This window comes from Alligator mississippiensis, chromosome 5, assembly GCF_030867095.1.
Source record: "Alligator mississippiensis isolate rAllMis1 chromosome 5, rAllMis1, whole genome shotgun sequence".
Lineage (NCBI taxonomy): Eukaryota > Metazoa > Chordata > Crocodylia > Alligatoridae > Alligator > Alligator mississippiensis.
The window spans coordinates 150,760,573-150,778,133 of NC_081828.1; the positions used below are offsets into that span (position 1 = coordinate 150,760,573).

The 17,561-nt window shown below is 42.5% G+C and overlaps 1 long non-coding RNA gene across 1 annotated transcript in view; it reads left to right on the plus strand.

Annotated features, from left to right (window-relative positions):
* The window catches only part of LOC109285750 (uncharacterized), a 52,608-nt gene extending 36,068 nt beyond the window's left edge, over window positions 1-16,540 (plus strand). The window contains exons 2-4 of the long non-coding RNA XR_002093576.2: window positions 15,774-15,813; window positions 16,198-16,273; window positions 16,369-16,540. This is a non-coding gene — a long non-coding RNA (uncharacterized LOC109285750). The remainder of the gene's footprint in view (window positions 1-15,773; window positions 15,814-16,197; window positions 16,274-16,368) is intronic.
* The last annotated feature ends 1,021 nt before the right edge of the window (window positions 16,541-17,561 follow it).

A 17,561-nucleotide genomic window follows, 5' to 3' on the forward strand; every position in this document is an offset into this window, starting at 1 on the left:
CTGACCCTGCAACCCATACTTCACACCATACACCTCTATGACAAACTCCTGCTTTCCCAGGTTTTCCACAGCCCCACCAAAGGCGCTCAGTTTTTTCCCCCTCTTGACCAAGGCACTTCTCTTTCTTCTTGCCAAACTTGTGGGGCACATCGATGAAGCTTTAGGGGGAAAATGAATGGAATTTTGGAGTTCATATGAAGATGGTACATTATGAAGTTTTTTTCCAATGTGAGTATCACTGAAAAATATAAGCAAACAATTTAGATGTAATTTGGGGAGGGATTTTCTAAAGGAAAATTAATATAGTTTTCTGTTCATGTCAAGAGAGGTGAACAGAAAGTATTTTGGTGAATGCTTGCCTTTATGAAAAAAATGTGGAATAGATGGGAGAGAGGTGAAAGGAAGGTAAGGAATGAGTAGTTTTAACTCCCATTGTAACACTTTCTCTTTCAGCAGTTAGACAGTCCCATAAACAATGTAGGCCTCACCTTTTCCTATTCAAGCATCTGTGGTAAGAGTCATTCGGTGTGAGAGAGAGGTTGTGAATGCACTAAAGACTGACGACAACTATAAAAAGTATTAGAGAGTTTAGAGAAGTAGAAAACAGGCAAAAGTGTTTTTTTTTCTAAATTGAATCAAACACAATTCAGTCTGAAATGCCTGTGGGCCATGTGTTAAACAATGAGGGGTGTAATTTTCACAAGCAAACATAATCAGCGGATGGAAGTTCTTTAAATAAGACTAAAGGTTTAATGTGCATTGTTGAACTCAGTGCTTGTTTAGAGGGAGCCTAAGTTTACAAATATATTTATTAAAACTAGAATTAAAACTATATAGTAAAAAAAATTAATGACACTCAGCTCTATTTGGCCACAGGAACAAAGTACAGACAGTCAAAAAGCCCATGGCTGAATTGATTCAATCTTTGCAGGTTAGTCTAAGCTGCATAGGTTGAACCAGTAAGCAAGGGAACAGACATTAACTTTTGATTCTGGTAATGCAGCCACATGCCTACAGTGGTCCAGGCCAGAAGCCAGAGGATGCTAGAGCACACCTCTCTGCTTAGCTGGAGCAGACAGCTTGAGCCAAGGCTAGTCCACCCAGCCTGTGAGGTGGGGTTTGCAGGGGAAGTACAAAGCATCCTGGGATGCTGGGGGACCATGACTTAACTTGAATCTGGAGGGGATGTGGGACAGAAGTTCGATATACTGATTTAACCTATATCTGAAGCTGGTTATGTGTACTGAACTTCTGTTGTGCTTTAGATTTGAACAGGTTTCCAATCACTTATACCCATTTATGTGTAATTTCGGTCCCTAGCCAGGATAATCCCCTTACAAAGTGATGGAGACATCATTGCTCGGGGCATTCAAAAGTAGGGCAAACTACTAGGAAACATACTGTAGGACTGAGTTCTGTATTGCTCACTTCCTGTGGGTCTACTCTTAGCCTATTAAAACCAAGTGTGGTTTTTTTTATCACTCATGTTCATGGAAGTAGGATTAAATTCTAAAAAACTAATTTTAAAGATCATTTCATTTTTCATAGAGGCCTCTGCTGTAATCATAACTCACCTAATCACTGCTGTACTCACAACTTCCTGGTGTATCCTTGTAATTTCTTTGGTCTTAGATGACACTCTCACGAGGTGATGATGTTTCTGCCTCCTTCTGTATATTGACTACAGCAAACCTGTTGCTTCTGTTGTTTCAAAGGTTTCTCTCAATAATTGTTTCCCAACTGGCAGTGAATCATACCCCTAACTACTTTGGGCTGATTTCCACCTCTGCTGAGACCCTGTTCATTTATTAAGAAGAATAATAACCTGCTCAACTACATTTTTTCATAATTACTATTTACGGAGCATGTTGTTTCTGGTTAGCTTGCACCTGTGCCGTAAACCGGCACTCTGGAATACATGAAGAAAGTGGCTAATAAAAGCAGTGTTTGCTTGGTATCAACTTAAAAACAATATACTTACACTCCATGTTGGTCAGCAACTTCAATATCTGGATGAAGTTTTGAACAGGATAATGTAAATATTTAACTTGATTTTAGATAATTTATTTTACCTGATACTACTTATCTGGCAAAATTTGCAAAGCCTTTTTTCCCCATAGGGGCAGGCAGCCTTTATAGGTAACCATGGTCTGATCTCAACTGAATAATATCTGGAGAGCATAATGTGAGAACAGATGTGCTTTTGTATTAAAAATTAATATTTCACCCAAGAAAGTTCAGCCTGGGCAATGTCACAATTGTGACTGGAGAGCTCCATTAATACTGCAGTTCAAGGAAAAGGTGACTGCCTGTTTGGAACTGCCATTTAGGGCTTCACACACAAAGAAACTGCTCCTTATCTCTGCTGCAAAAGCACAGCATGGAAGAGGTTTTCAGGGTTTCTGTAACACAGAAGTGTGTGTGTGTGTGTTGTGGAGCCCCCTCCCCAACTTGGCTTTGGATAAGGCTAGAGGTCTCTGTTTTTTTGTTAGACCCATACCATTGGGAATCATGCCATTATGAGTGAGTTCAATCTCCCTGATACGAAATGAAGAACAAATGCAAATAAAAATGGTAGAGCCCATTTCATCCTGGAGGTGACAGTCAACAGGTATTTTCACCATATAGTCCCCAAAACAACAAGAGGTGATTCTATTTTGGTCCTGGTTTTGCTAAATAATGAGGATATTGTAGCACAGCTAATGAAAGGAAAAAAATATCTTGGATGGAATTATTACAAATTGATATAGTCTGATTTAAACAGAAGGAGAAACAAAACTAAAGTTTTCTATTTTAAAAGCAAAAAACTTTGGTCTGGAGTACACGGTATAATTTGGGTCATCTATGTTCATGAAAGTTGAAGTCAAACTGGAATGGGTACTAAAACTGGCCACTGAGATAATCAGGTGAGCGTACAGGCTAAGTCTTGTACATTTTATCTTGTAGACATAGCCTTATTGTGCCCAGCCATAATGCTATCAAAGCCAGTGCACTACTAAGCTGGAAGTGAAATAGCTGCATCTATGTAGCACTCCTAATGGGTTAACTGGCGTTGCTGAGATACAGGGCCTACTAGCTCACCCTTAAGCATACCTGTGTGGCACCATTTGGATGGGGCCTCACTCCTTCTATTTTAGGAGGCAAGTCAGCCAAAGCAGCTCACTATGCTTAACAATACCGCCATCAGAGATAGTAAGTTTATTGTGTAAACATAGCCCAAAAGATATTGGCTTGTTCAGCCTAGGAAAACAAAGGCTGAGAGGGGATATGACTGCTACTTGTAAGTACATCAGGGAGGTAAACAAACTACCAAAGCTAAAAGACACAGAACAAATTAATAGAAACTGGCCATAAATTGGCTTAGGCTAGAAAGTAGAAGAAGGTTTCTACCATCAAAAGAATGAGATTTGGGAACAACTTTCCAATGGAAATAGTGGGCACAAGAAAAAACTTACTGCTTCTAAGGTTTTGTGGTTGCTGCTCCCACCCCAAATTCTCTAACAATAATTTAATATGGAGGAATCAGAAGTTCTAATGACAAAAGTATGATGGCATTAAAAAACTGATGGAAGTTATCTTTACAGATGTAAATCCAGCAGGGAAGAATTGGCAATGGTAAAAAGTTGTTCTAACCTTTTCTCCCAAGGGTGGAAAAGTTTTTGGGATCAGAAATTAGTGTTATGTAGACAGATGGTGATATCAGGTTAGGAAACAGTTATAGTCAAATGAGAAGAATATGGTAATTTGTTCTTCTACCTTTGCAACTCTTGTTAAACTCTGGGTTGAGTTAAAATTGCTGTTTTTTTTCTCATGTAGAATATCCAAATGAGCTTCATTGTAGAAAATCTTATGTCCCACAATCCAGTTCCCCTTTAGGCAGGTATAGCACTTTGGCTATTTACACCAAATTTAGATCTTTCTCTTGTCTGTGCAACTCAACTCATAATTTTTTTGAGGTGGGGGTGGGGGAATGGAGGAGGCACTTACAACTTCCAGCTCAATAGGCTTGTAGTTAGGGTACTTAAGAGATGGGAGACCCAGGTTCTAGGCCTCCAGAAGGACAAGTCAAGTTGTGCAATATGAATTAAGATCTGCATAAGTGGCCTAAATGCCACTTGTATGAGTGCTCTTGTCTGCCTAAAGGGGGTGTTGAATTTCAGTCTATATTCTCTACCTGGGGAGTTCTTACAGGCCTCTAAATGGAATAAAGGTGGTTTCTATATATCATCCAGACTTCACTCCCCTGATTTGGTTCTGTTAGTTAATCAATTTATGCTGACAAAACCTAAACCATGTCTGAAAGTTTCTCCCTAACTTTGGCTATTACTAGGGTTTTCTTGCAGAACCATCCTGCATTTTTTAATTCTCTTTCCCTTTACCTCAGAGAAGCATTTCAGTCTCCCTTGCATGGGTTGAGGCTAGCAGTGTCCACCTGGTTGTGTAATCAGAATTGATTTGTCTGCACTCTAATGTTATTTTGCAACATTTCTGGTTTCATCACTGCTTTGGTTGCCTTGTCTACAGCTGTCTCCATATTGCATTAGAATGATCAGCTGAGCATTATTTGCCATTTGCAGGAGCCCATGGTGATTCTCACTGAGGCAAGTGAAAGTTCATTCTAGTGCCTCCCATTTTTATTAGCACAAGTTAGTGCCATGAGTACATGCAGACATTTGCAACACCCCTTCTATGATTGCATGGGTTACCTTCAACCATGTGACTGTAGATTGGGAACAGCATATGCACATGTTCACTGGTGCTGAGAGCTATGCTGGGAACCTGGTGGAAGTAGCTTGGGGTGCGGGGAGGGGCTCTAGGAATTGGGAGGACTGGTAGGTCTGTGATGGGGTTGGTGGGTCTCTGGGGGTATTGTCCATCTTGGGGTTGAAGCAGTCAGGGTGCTAAAAATAGTTCAGTTAGGGTTGGGGGAGTAGGAAGAGGATAGCCCTGCGGCTAGGACTGGGGCTGGGGCTGGGCTTTCCCAGCCCTGAGGCTGTGCTCTGAATGCGTGCAGATGTTCAGTAGATCAGGCTAACTGGTACCCAGTCAAGTTAGTGCTCCTCCTCAGGTGAACTGATTTACATCTGGTCCACCATTTTTTGCCTAATTTAATCTCCTCAAAGGTCTGCACAGATCAGCACTTAGATGGACCTAATCCTAGTTAGGTCAATCTAAATGTCATAGATTCATAGATTCATAGATGTTAGGGTCGGAAGGGACCTCAATAGATCATCGAGTCCGACCCCCTGCATAGGCAGGAAAGAGTGCTGGGTCTAGATGACCCCAGCTAGATACTCATCTAACCTCCTCTTGAAGACCCCCAGGGTAGGGGAGAGCACCACCTCCCTTGCGAGCCCGTTCCAGACCTTGGTCACTCCAACTGTGAAGAAGTTCTTCCTTATGTCCAATCTAAATCTGCTGTCTGCTAGCTTGTGGCCATTATTTCTTGTAACCCCCGGGGGCGCCTTGGTGAATAAAACCTCACCAATTCCCTTCTGTGCCCCCGTGATGAACTTAAAGGCAGCCACAAGGTCGCCTCTCAACCTTCTCTTGCGGAGGCTGAAAAGTTCCAGTTTCTCTAGTCTCTCCTCGTAGGGCTTGGTCTGCAGGCCCTTGACCATACAAGTTGCCCTTCTCTGGACCCTCTCCAGGTTATCCGCATCCTTCTTGAAGTGTGGCGCCCAGAATTGCACGCAGTACTCCAACTGCGGTCTGACCAGCGCCCCATAGAGGGGAAGTATCACCTCCTTGGATCTATTCGTCATGCATCTGCTGATGCACGATAAAGTGCCATTGGCTTTTCTGATGGCTTCATCACACTGCCGACTCATGTTCATCTTGGAGTCCACTAGGACTCCAAGATCCCTTTCCACCTCTGTGCCAACCAGCAGGTCATTCCCTAGGCTGTAGGTGTGCTGGTCATTTTTCCTCCCTAGGTGCAGCACTTTGCATTTCTCCTTGTTGAACTGCATTCTGTTGTTTTCTGCCCACTTGTCCAACCTATCCAGGTCTGCCTGCAGCTGTTCCCTGCCCTCCGGCGTGTCCACTTCTCCCCATAGCTTTGTGTCATCCGCAAAGTTGGACAGAGTACATTTGACTCCCTCGTCCAAGTCACTGATGAAGACATTAAAGAGTATCGGTCCAAGGACCAAGCCCTGCGGGACCCCACTGCCCACACCCTTCCAGCTCAAGACCGACCCATTCACCACGACTCTCTGGGTGCGACCCTCCAGCCAATTCGCCACCCATCGGACTGTGTAGTCATCCACATCACAGCCTCTTAACTTGTTCACCAGTATGGGGTGGGATACCGTATCGAAGGCCTTCCTGAAGTCTAAGTATATGACATCCACCCCTCCTCCTGTGTCCAGGCGTTTTGTAACCTGGTCATAGAAAGAGACTAGATTGGTCAGGCACAATCTGCCTGCTATGAACCCGTGCTGGTTTCCCCTCAGCATAATTTGCCCTGCCGGGCTCTCACAAATGTGAGCCTTGATAATTTTTTCAAAGACTTTACCAAGGATGGAGGTGAGACTGACTGGCCTATAGTTGCCCGGGTCCTCCTTCCTCCCCTTTTTGAAAATGGGGACCATGTTAGCCCTTTTCCAGTCCTCCGGGACTTGGCCCGTGCGCCACGAGCGTTCGAGTATTCCCGCCAGTGGCTCTGCAATGATGTCGGCCAGTGCCTTCAGCACCCTCGGATGGAGCTCATCCGGGCCTGCCGACTTAAAGGCATCCAGTTCTTCCAAGTGACTCTGCACCACCTCAGGGTCTACGCATGGAAGTCTGGTGCCTTGCTGCTGCCTCTCTACAACCCCAGTGAGAGACTTGTCGTCCCCCTCACTTAGGAACACTGAGGCAAAGAACTCGTTGAGGTGTTCAGCCTTGTCCCCACTGTCTGTCACCAATTGTTTCTGCCCATTTAGCAGGGGTCCTATTCCTCCCTGGGTCTTCCTTTTACTCCCAATATATCTAAAAAACAATTTCTTGTTGTCTTTTACTTGGGTTGCCATCCTCAGCTCCATGGTAGCTTTGGCCCACCTAACTGCCTCCCTACAAGCACGAGCAGAGGAGGTATATTCATCTTTAGTGATCTCACCCTGTTTCCACTTTTTATGTGCTCCCCTTTTGGCCCTTAGGCCATATCATGTCTGCACATAGCTTCAGAAAACATTCTCTTTCCCAAACACACCAGATGTAATAGGGAAGAGGGCATTGGCATTTTAATTTATTTCTTTAGAAGTTTAATGTTATCTCCAATATATTGTTTTTCCAAGGTCCAGTTTCCTCCTCCAGGTTTCAGAAGAGACCTGGAATCTCTGTACTGCAACCTGGGCAGGACAAGAGGTATGAGAGAAGACAGAGGAGGGGGAGACAGGTTTTCCAGGATCTCCTAACAATCTGCCTTTGTTTGCTAGCTGTAGCAGCATGATGTGGGGAACTCAACAGCACAGGTCATTTGTGCCAATACAAGCTTGGTGCATGCCTAGAATATAATGCCTGCTGGTTCCTGCTTTGGATATATCTGAATTTGGCAGCATTAACCTTTTACAGGAACTAACTTTTACAGGTGTTGTATAGGTCTGCCTGTCATCTCTAACACAGACAATACATTGGATTTTGGCAGGTGCTAGCATGGGCAACTGATGCCTCCTGATCCTGGGGGAGAACCAGATTGCCAATGGGGGGGTCCCCCCAGCGTTCGATCACCGACGGGGGGGGGGGGAGGGGGGTTTCCCCCTTCAGCTGATCACACTTCTGGTTTTACAGCTGGTGCTTCCGAGGGTGCATGGCCAATCTCGGTGTGCACAAGGCATCACCAATGGGTGCTAGACAGTGTAACACTCAGTAGAGTGCTAGGATTCAAGCCTATGCAGGTTCTTCAGAGGCCAGTGTTTTCCAGTTGAAACAGTGCCTTAATATAATTAATTAATAATCAGTCGCCTTGCCATAAATCAAGAACATGCTGTTGGACACAGATGGTTCCTTAATAAGGATTGTTATGAGTTGTACTACACTGTGGAATTAATTAGGGACAATCCTCCCATAGGTTAGTTTTATAGGTTACTTGGTTTGTACAAAGCATAGAGTCAGGACACTTCAGTAGTCATATTTGAAATTTGCTTTCTGTTTTCCTTAGCCTCTATTACCCATCTTGGCTGCACTCCTAAACTGCTTTTGGCAAGTGGGTGCTATGTTCCATGTGATAGACCAGACATTTGCTTCACTCAACTTCTGAAACGATTCTTTAATTGCAGGTAATGCTGGCCCTTGCACTGAGCTCAGAAATAGCGAACCCACTAGAGCTAAGAAGATCCCAGCTGTACTTCAATGTGCTCTACTTCATCACAACAGTCTATTATTTGGTTCACAGTGTAAAATCTTAGGCTGTATTTTTTAAGAGCTAGACATACCATGGGATTAATTTTAACCAGCACAATGTGATGAGGTACTGAGCCAGCCATACGAAGGAGAGGGAATGTGGCCTTGTAGGTAGGGCACTGGTTTGGAGTCAAGGGCTCTATTCTTGCTTTGGCCACTTGTGTAATACTGGGACAGTGACTGTATTTCTGTTTCTCCTAGGACTCTGGTTTGTCTAGTCAGACTAACACAGGGGCGGGCAATTATTTCGGGTGGAGGGCCACTTACTGAGTTTTGGCAAGCCTTCGAGGGCTGCATGACAAGCAGCCAGGAGCAGATAACTGTTAATTTTCTAAATTTTTTAGGGGCCCTGTGGGCCAGACAGAATGGCCTGGCGGGCTGCACCTGGCTCGCGGGTTGCATTTTGCCCACCCCTGGAAAAAACAGCTCTTTGGTTTAGGAAGTTATGGTTTTGTACAGAGCTGAGCAGAATGGGGCCCTGAACTGTCTTGAGGCCTTCAGACACCACTGTGATGCAGATCATTAGTCATTAAGAGCCACAGGATGCCCTTTATTTTTAAACATAAATTCCTGATGAAATGAGCAATGAGATTTGCTTATAAAGAAGGCTCCAGGGTATGACATTGCCAGATGGCCTTTTTAACGGTTTACATTTCATTTCTCTATTAAAAATTAGGCATACAAGCACAACTCTTATGTTAGCAGCCAATTTAACTACTACTTAATAATAATAAAATAAACATGTGTGACACTTCAAGCTATCAGAAGAATGTCAGTGCACTTACTGAAATAATCAGTGTTTGTAACCAGGTTATTTAATTTTTTTCTTCCAGGATACTTTGCTAGCTGGGAAAAAGGCAACTAAACCTTAAAAAGACATGTCTATTATTATGTGTAATTGTTTTGGTACTGTTACTTTTATACAAGTAAGTGTGTGTGTGTGTGTGTGCATGCGCATGCATGCATTGTATGTGTGTACATGTGAGAGGACTGGGCACAATAGGACTACTCTAGTACTTGACTTGATTGAGCTGTCAAATAGTTACCTTGTGTCTACGCAAGATTTTGTTGCAGCTCCTGGGGCAAACTCATAGATTCCCTTCAGGGAAACAGAAGCAGGTGATGACATTTTAAGTCTCTGATAAATGTTTTCCAACCATGGTCCTACAAATCCTTGACAATGCTTTCCCATAAAGGCTTTTAATCTTCTTGTGTCTTGCCCACCTATTTGTTTTCACTGTAAACAATATAGCAGAGTTTTGCTGTCTGAATTTGGAAGAGGATTTTTTAGACTGGTATGAGGGAAGAATAATTTTAAATCATGTTTAATGAAAAGGTAACTATCATTCCTTTCACTTTCCATAAGCAAGTGTAATATCTGATGTACAAATTACACTTAAGTGCCAATGCATTTTTCACTTATTGGATCAGATTAGTATAAAAACAATAAGACATATCCAAATAACCTTCAAATATTTGCCCATTAAAATTGTGCATCCATTGGAACATTAGGATATGAGGAAAATCCCCAGCTACCCTAGATAAATATGTTAAATTATTTTTTTTTCTGGAATCATGTTCAGGAGGGAAATGATTGACCATGCTTGCCTTTAAGAGAACATAATGAGTCTTTCAAGTTAGCTTTCATTGAGATGTATGTTTGTAATTGGTTTATTATGCTGTTGTTTTCTTGTCTTTGTCTGATGCAGAATCAAGAATAAAATAATACATGGAATCGCGTTGTTTTTTAAACATTTTTTTCCATTAGGAAAACTTAGATTTTGGAACAGAAAACAGTATCTGTGGGATATCTGGTGAGATTCTAAATTCTCCATGGGTTTTCAGCAACCACTGGCTTCTATTCTCTATTTTGTTAGTACCGAAATAGAGCAGTAAATATTCCTTTTTAAAACTGTAACTATGAAAAAGCTGTATTTGAGAGAGTGGATTAGAGGACTCTCAATAAATTAAAGGACTGAAGTGCAAAAGTATGTTGCATACCATGTGTGATTAAAGCTGAAGTGTAAATGAAGGTGAAGATATGCTTCAGAGTATATTTTGAATGCTCCCAATAATCATAATGTAAGGGCTATTCAAGCAGAAAAATAAGTTCTCAGGATTTTTTCCTTCGAAACATTCCATCTTTTTATATTTGCTTTATATTTGCCTGGGAGATCTTATGACACTTGATTTTGCTGAAGAACTCAACAGCATTTTGTGACAACTTACAGTTCCAGTCTGCAAACTAGGATTGCTTCCCTTACCTATACTTTTGTCATGTTTATCACAGAGCTCTTGATATTTGGTGATTTTTCTTAAAGCGCCTTCTCCTGAAGTTGTATTTGCATGAGAATCTTAGCTTTGTTTTATCAAGTATCTAGTACATAGTTTCAAGAACATAGTCCAAGTACATGGTTGTAGAGAGAGCCTGGAAACCTGAAGCTAAAGAGATTGAAAATCAAGCCACATAAATAGAACCAAAATATGTAATATTTTAATGTGTCATGATTTTAAGTTGCCATTTTTGAGGGTATAACTTATGATTTTTGAACATTTGGTGTTAGCAATACAGCATCTAGGCACAAGCAAGCGTCAGAATTTTCACAGGATTAAATTATTTAAAAGAAATGTAAATTAAAAATAATTTCTCTTTAAATGCACTTCGTAACTTAGTAGCAGCATCCAGAGCATGTGTCTGAGTTAACCCTCCATTTTTATTTCCACCTAATAGTTTACCTTTAACATTAGCAACTAGGCTTTCTTGTGGGTCCCTTGCACGTAATACATAGCACATAAGCTTATAACATATTTGCTGATCTCTTTCTTAAGCTACCTGTGTAATTAAGATGCTCCTAGGAGTTGCAGACACCCTACAGCAGAATTCACAAAGTAGTATGAAGATAATGAAGTAACAGGTTTTGATGTACACCATCTCTAAGATCTTGGAAATAAAATCTAGAGTCTCAGTCTTAAAAGCTGAAACACCTATAGCAAATGAGGGTCTCACTACCTTCTCACACCAGCTTAATTCCAACATAAATGGAGTTACTTTTTATTGAAACCAGTCTTCCTGATCCTTTTAAACTGGGTCAAACTAGCCTGCAGGAATATTGGGAAGGTATCTATTAGGTCCCTGGCCTCACCTAAACACAGATGATATTTAAAAAAGAATGATGTGTTTTGTTATCAAGTAGCCTGTCCCATTTGAGATTGATAGGATCATGTCATAGAGTCATAGAAAATTAGGGATGGAAGGGAAGGGACCTTAGGAAGTCATCTTGTGCAATTCCTCGCTCAAGGCAGGATCATTCCTATCCAAAACATATAATCCCTAAAACTATGCAATCTATCCCTAAAACTATGCAATTAATGCTGTCTTTTTGGGGTATTGGTAATATGGAATGGCACTATCTTTGCACATGAGGCCCTAGTAGTTAGACTAATGGACTTAGTAGGAGGTCAGCCACAGTAGCAGTTTTCCAATTATTTGCTAGGTGACAAAACTTATTGGAAGAGTATTTGGCTGATAGAAAGCAGGCAGTCTGGGAAGAGTAAGCATTTTTTTTTTCATTTAGGGGAGCTTTGATGAGGAATTGCTTCGGTTTTGGCCAATTATTTAATTTATTGAGAACAGGAGAAATTTGGTTTGTTTTTTTTGTTGGGGTGAAGGAGGGAGAAGTGAGTTTACTATGAATGTTGACCATAGATGCTGGAGTTAGGGACCACCAGCATGTGGCTTTCTATCAGAAAGCTGTATAGTTAGAATCAGGAAATAATTTCTGGTTTTAGCACAAGTTGGGACTAAGGGTCAAACTGGCATAAATGAAATCATCTGAATACCACAGTGGTAGGAGGAGATGGTTGAACTGGTTCCAGGTTTTTTTTAGAAGCAAATGGGACTGAAGAAAAATTGGAGGAGGTGAATCCTCTCTCATACTACTGAACAGAATGGTTGGAGATGTGTCCTCTTACATCTTTAACTAAATAAATGTATGTTAGGGAGGGTATTAGATAGGGGACAGACCACTCTAGATATATATGATTTGGTGCTCTCCTTGTATGATATCTACTTCTGCCACTGTCAGGGACAGGATACTGGGTGGACCACTGGTCTGATCAAGACTGGCATTTCTTATGTTCATATACTATATGTGGCAAACTCAGTGGCACTAAAGATCTACATGATGTTCCAGTTGCAGAATGGAGAGCACTACAATGGTTCGATATTGCTATTCAGAAATATCATGAATAATTGGATCCATCCAAGAATGTCACTGGGGAATGGCACAGCATCTTTATAGCCTGCCAAGTTTACATGGTATGCTAAAGACCTGCAAAATTGTTGAAATTTTTGTGCCTAGATAACAGATGGGCTAATTAGAGACCAAATTATTGATGTCAGCTAACTGACAAGCAGGTTAAAGAAAGGCAGTTACAAGAAGTAGGCTCAAGGTTGCAAATAATGATTGGTATTTGCAGGGACAGTGAAAACTGTGTTTTCTATAATGAATGTGTTAATAAGCAGTGAAACAGCACACGTGCATCTCCCTAAAACAGCATACCGACATTCAGTGTCAGGATGCACGAGTAAATAAATCAGAGACGAGATCTCTTTTTAATAAATGTGGAGGCCACCACTACATGATCCACAAGTGACTTATACAGAGATTCTGCTAAGGCATTAATGTTCCATCCCTTGAAACTGGCTGTCATAACCAAATAAGTTGAGTGCCCCTGTCACAATAGAACTGCCCAATTACTTTCAAATTTGGTATGTTCTGCCTCATTAGCTATTCCTACCTGGCATTCTGTTATTGGCTACTCTAAATGTATAAAGCTCCATGCAGCTTCTGCCCAAGTCGGAGAGCTCTGAGCACGTGGTAGAGTACAGAGAACTTTGCCACGTGGCAGAGAAAAGCTGGCGGACTGGCCATCCTCCAACATCTCCCCGTCCTCGACCGTCCCGACGTATCCTTCATCCTGCATGCTCGTTACTGTCTACAAACTCGCCGGCTCACTTTGGTCGCCAGTTACCTGTAACCACGCAAGCAATTTGTTACCTGTAACTACGTAAGCAACCTTACCACCTGCGTTGCGACCACCAGCGGCGTAAATAAAGTTAAAGTAAAAGTTATTTTGCAACCAATATGCTGTGTCCTGCCTCTCCATCCACCAGCCCGCCTGACGGCCGAGTAATCAGCAATCCTCCTCAAGTCGGCTCTGGACGTCTGAGACACTTGCCATATGGCAAAACTAAGTGGTTCAGTATCCAAGTCCATCAGTGGTGATTGTTTAAAAATAATTCTCTAGTAAGGTTTCCAGAAAAAGGAGGAAGAAAAGAAGAATATTTAGCTGATGGAGGAAGAGCAATAAGACAAGGGGGTGAGAATGAGAATGAAAAGATGATTGGAGGAAAGAAGGGCAGGCGAAGATAAGAGTGAAAAGCACTATACAAGAAAATGAAGCTATGATTCTCAGCTAGGGTGCCACAGCACGTTGGGGTGCCTGGAGATACTTTTAAGGGTGCCATTGGGCATCAAGTAATGTTAGCTGTGCAAACACGATTCACAAAATAAACACAGAGGGTGTCTATACATGTGCTTGGGAGGCAGGTTGTTTTAATTAGAGTGGTTCCCGGAGAGCCCCTCTAATTAAAATGCTGCAGCGTCATGCGTATTAAAGCCCCATATGTTTAAAAATGGCCACAGGACACTTTAACTAAAGCTCATTCAATGAGCTTTAGTTAAAGCACCCCAGCAGCCATTTTTAAACCCACAGGGGCTTATGCATGTGATGGTGCAGCAATGCTAGAGCTTTCTAATTCGAACACATTGGAGTACCTGTATAGACACCCAGAGATTTTGCATAGGGATCCAAAGCATTAAAAACATTCTAACATGTGTTGGTCTTTCTGATTTATTCACAGAAGAAAAAATTACTCTATTATTTTTCATTAATCAAGAAACAAGCGAAAACAAAGAGCTGGCATTTTCTAAGGCATGTCTAATAAGGGGTGCCTTGGGTTTCAGAACCGGAGCCTAAAAAGGATGAGAAGCAGTGAAATAAAAGAAGGGAGTGATAGGGAATGTTTATTTGACCACATAAGTGAGAGATGAAAATACAAGCTTAGAAATTGTAAGGAAAGTTGAAAACAACAAAGTGAGGGGCATAAGCGAATGAAGAACAAACACGTGAAACTAAATGGTGTTTTTTTGGGGGTTTTTTTCAAATAAATTACAATAAACTGTCCTGCTTGGAAACAAACTGCTTTGGGGATCTTTGCAGTGAAATATATCTTGAGCACCCACTTAGGACAGTGCTTGGGCGCTACATTGGCAGGTGCTATGGAAATCTGCCTATAAGTATTAAACGTCCAGGAACAACCCTGCCCATAGACCTGCTTCATACGTGCTAGTAGTGTCTGGCTGCCAGAGATGCTGCTCCTTTTCACAATGTTTTCCCCATCATATTTGGCCATAATTCTCTATGCTCACTTTTCAACCCTTATTTTTTGGCACTGATGTGACAATTGGGTGACAATTCCAAACGTTTTCCAAACAAATTCTGATTGATGGGTGAGTCTCCCTCTTGCTTTTTTTTTAAATAATGAAAACTATTTGTTGGTTGGCTTCAATCTTGAAACACCCTTCTCATTTCACCTTCTGTTTCAGGGAGTTCCCTCTTCTTGTACTTTATCCCCAAACTGGATTTGTCTACAGCTGTTTCATGTGCATCAAATGCTTCATTCCTTCATCCTTTCCCTGGAGGCAGTATCACTGTCAGTACAATGCTGATCATACTTCTCTGCAGTCTCAGTAGTAGTTACCTCTGTTGTTTGGTGTTGTGACTGAACTAATGTTTGTCAGCTTTGTTTAAGATAAATGGTATCATTTTTATTGTTTAAGAATCAAGGGAGTTGCATGTAACAGATCTGATTTTTATTTGATCTAAGTTACTGTACCTGTATTACTTGCATTCTTATTATTCAAGAATCAAATGCACGCTAGTGCAGTGACACCTATGCAAAGTTCCTCTTCATTTCTTTCTACCTAGTTTGAGATTTAAGAATGAGAACAAAGCAACTATACATAGTTTCTGTCAATTGGCAAAGAACAGGGAAGATGAAAAGCTGGTAGCAAGTTTATGGCAAAATATAGATATTCTTATAAAAGGGAAGAGACAAAGACTGTCCTTAGTTTGTAATCCAACTCAGGTATTGTCAATGGGACTTGCATATGCTGATCAAAGCTAGTATCTCTCTACACCCTGATTCAGAGAGTGGGATATCAGATGAACTGATCTCCCAAATACAGCACAGGATGTTGTTGAAATGTGATATGGGTAGAATTCTGTGTGAACTACTGATAAAAGGTAACTATCCTCTTCCACAGAATGAAGAGGAACAAATAAGTGAAGAATTAGGATGTGTGGGTAAGCCATGCTACGTGGTCCTATACCATATCAATGATAGTTGAATAGTTTCATAGATTTCATATACATTAGGGGCTGGAAGGGACCTCACAAGATCACCAAGTCCAACCCCACTGCCAAAGGCAGGAAGTCTGCGGGGATCAAATGATCCCAGCAAGATAAACATTCAAATGCCTTCTGAATGAGTCCAGAGTAGGTGATTGCACCACCTCTGTGGGGAGCCTGTTTCAGACCCTGGACACTTGAACTATGAAGAAGTTGTTCCTTACATTCAATCTAAATTGGCCATGTAGGAGTTTGTGGCCACTGGACCTTGTTATTCTTTGGGAAGCTCTGGTGAACTGTTCTCCCAGATCCTGATGCACTCCCCTTATGTACTTCTAGGTTGCCACCAAGTCACCCCTGAGCCTTCTCTTCTCCAGGCTGAAGAGTCCCATGTCCCTCAGCCTCTCCTTGCAAGGTTTGCTCTCTTGGCCTTTGGTCATATGGGTGGCTCTCCTCTGACTGGAAGGGGAGGTCTTTCAGACATGGAAGATGACACGAGAACTGCTTTAGAGAGACCAACTGGCGGCTTTGGCAATGGTGTCTCGAGGCAGGCTTCGGCTTCCTTGACAATGACCGACACATCACAACGAGGGATGTGCTCAGCTGGGATGGGCTTCACCTGTCCCCCAAAGGTAAGCGTGTGTTCTCTTCTAGGTTGGCAGATCTCCTCCGGCGGGCTTTAAACTAGGCTCATCGGGGGGAGGGGAAGATGAGGGTGGGGGAAGCCGTGGACCACCAAACCATGTGGCACCCACAAGGACAGCCCAGCCTGAAGAAGAACATCAGGAAACTGCAATCCATGGGGCGGCCAGCAGTACAGCACAGGTAAGCAATAAGGGGCCCTTTGGGAATCAGAGCTGGGGGGCAGCAAAGGCACCAGTCACAGGGCTCAAGTGCCTATATACTAATGCTAGGAGCATGGGGAGCAAGCAGGATAAACTAGCACTCCTGCTTGCAGAAAACACCTACAACTTAGTAGGGCTAACAGAAACCTGGTGAGATTCTTCCCACGACTGGGCGGTACACATTGAGGGTTATAAACTGTACAGAAAGGACAAAGTGGGGAAGAAAGGGGGAGGGGTTGCGCTCTATGTCAATGAGCAATATACATCGAACCTTATCAAGACGGAATCGAAGGAGAAGAAAGTAGAAGGATTGTGGGTTAGGTTACATGGGGGTCAAGGAGAAAGGGATTTGGTGGTGGGAGTCTGCTACAGACCCCCACACCAAGGGGAAGAACTAGATTTGGGGCTCCTGAGGCAGCTCTCGGAGACCATAAAAACTAAGGAGGCGGTAGTCATGGGGGACCTAAACTACCCAGACATCTGCTGGGAGACACAGACAGCAAAGTCCCACCGGACCTCCACCTGACGCAGGAGGTACATGGTCCCACTAGGGGGAATGCCTTACTGGACCTGGTATTGGCAACGGGGGATGACATGGTAGGGGACCTACAGATTGGTGGTCACCTGGGGGACAGTGATCACCAAATAATAGAATTCATCATAAGACGCCGAGTGGGTAAGGTAACTAGTAGGGTGAAAGTGCTAGACTTTAGGAAAGCTGATTCCAATGAGCTCAGGTGATTAGTCAAGGATGCACTTCAGACTAGGAGTTTTGAAGAGATGGGACCCGAGGAAGGGTGGCTGTGCCTTAAGGAAATGATCCTTCGGGCACAGAGGGAGATGATCCCAATGCGAGGA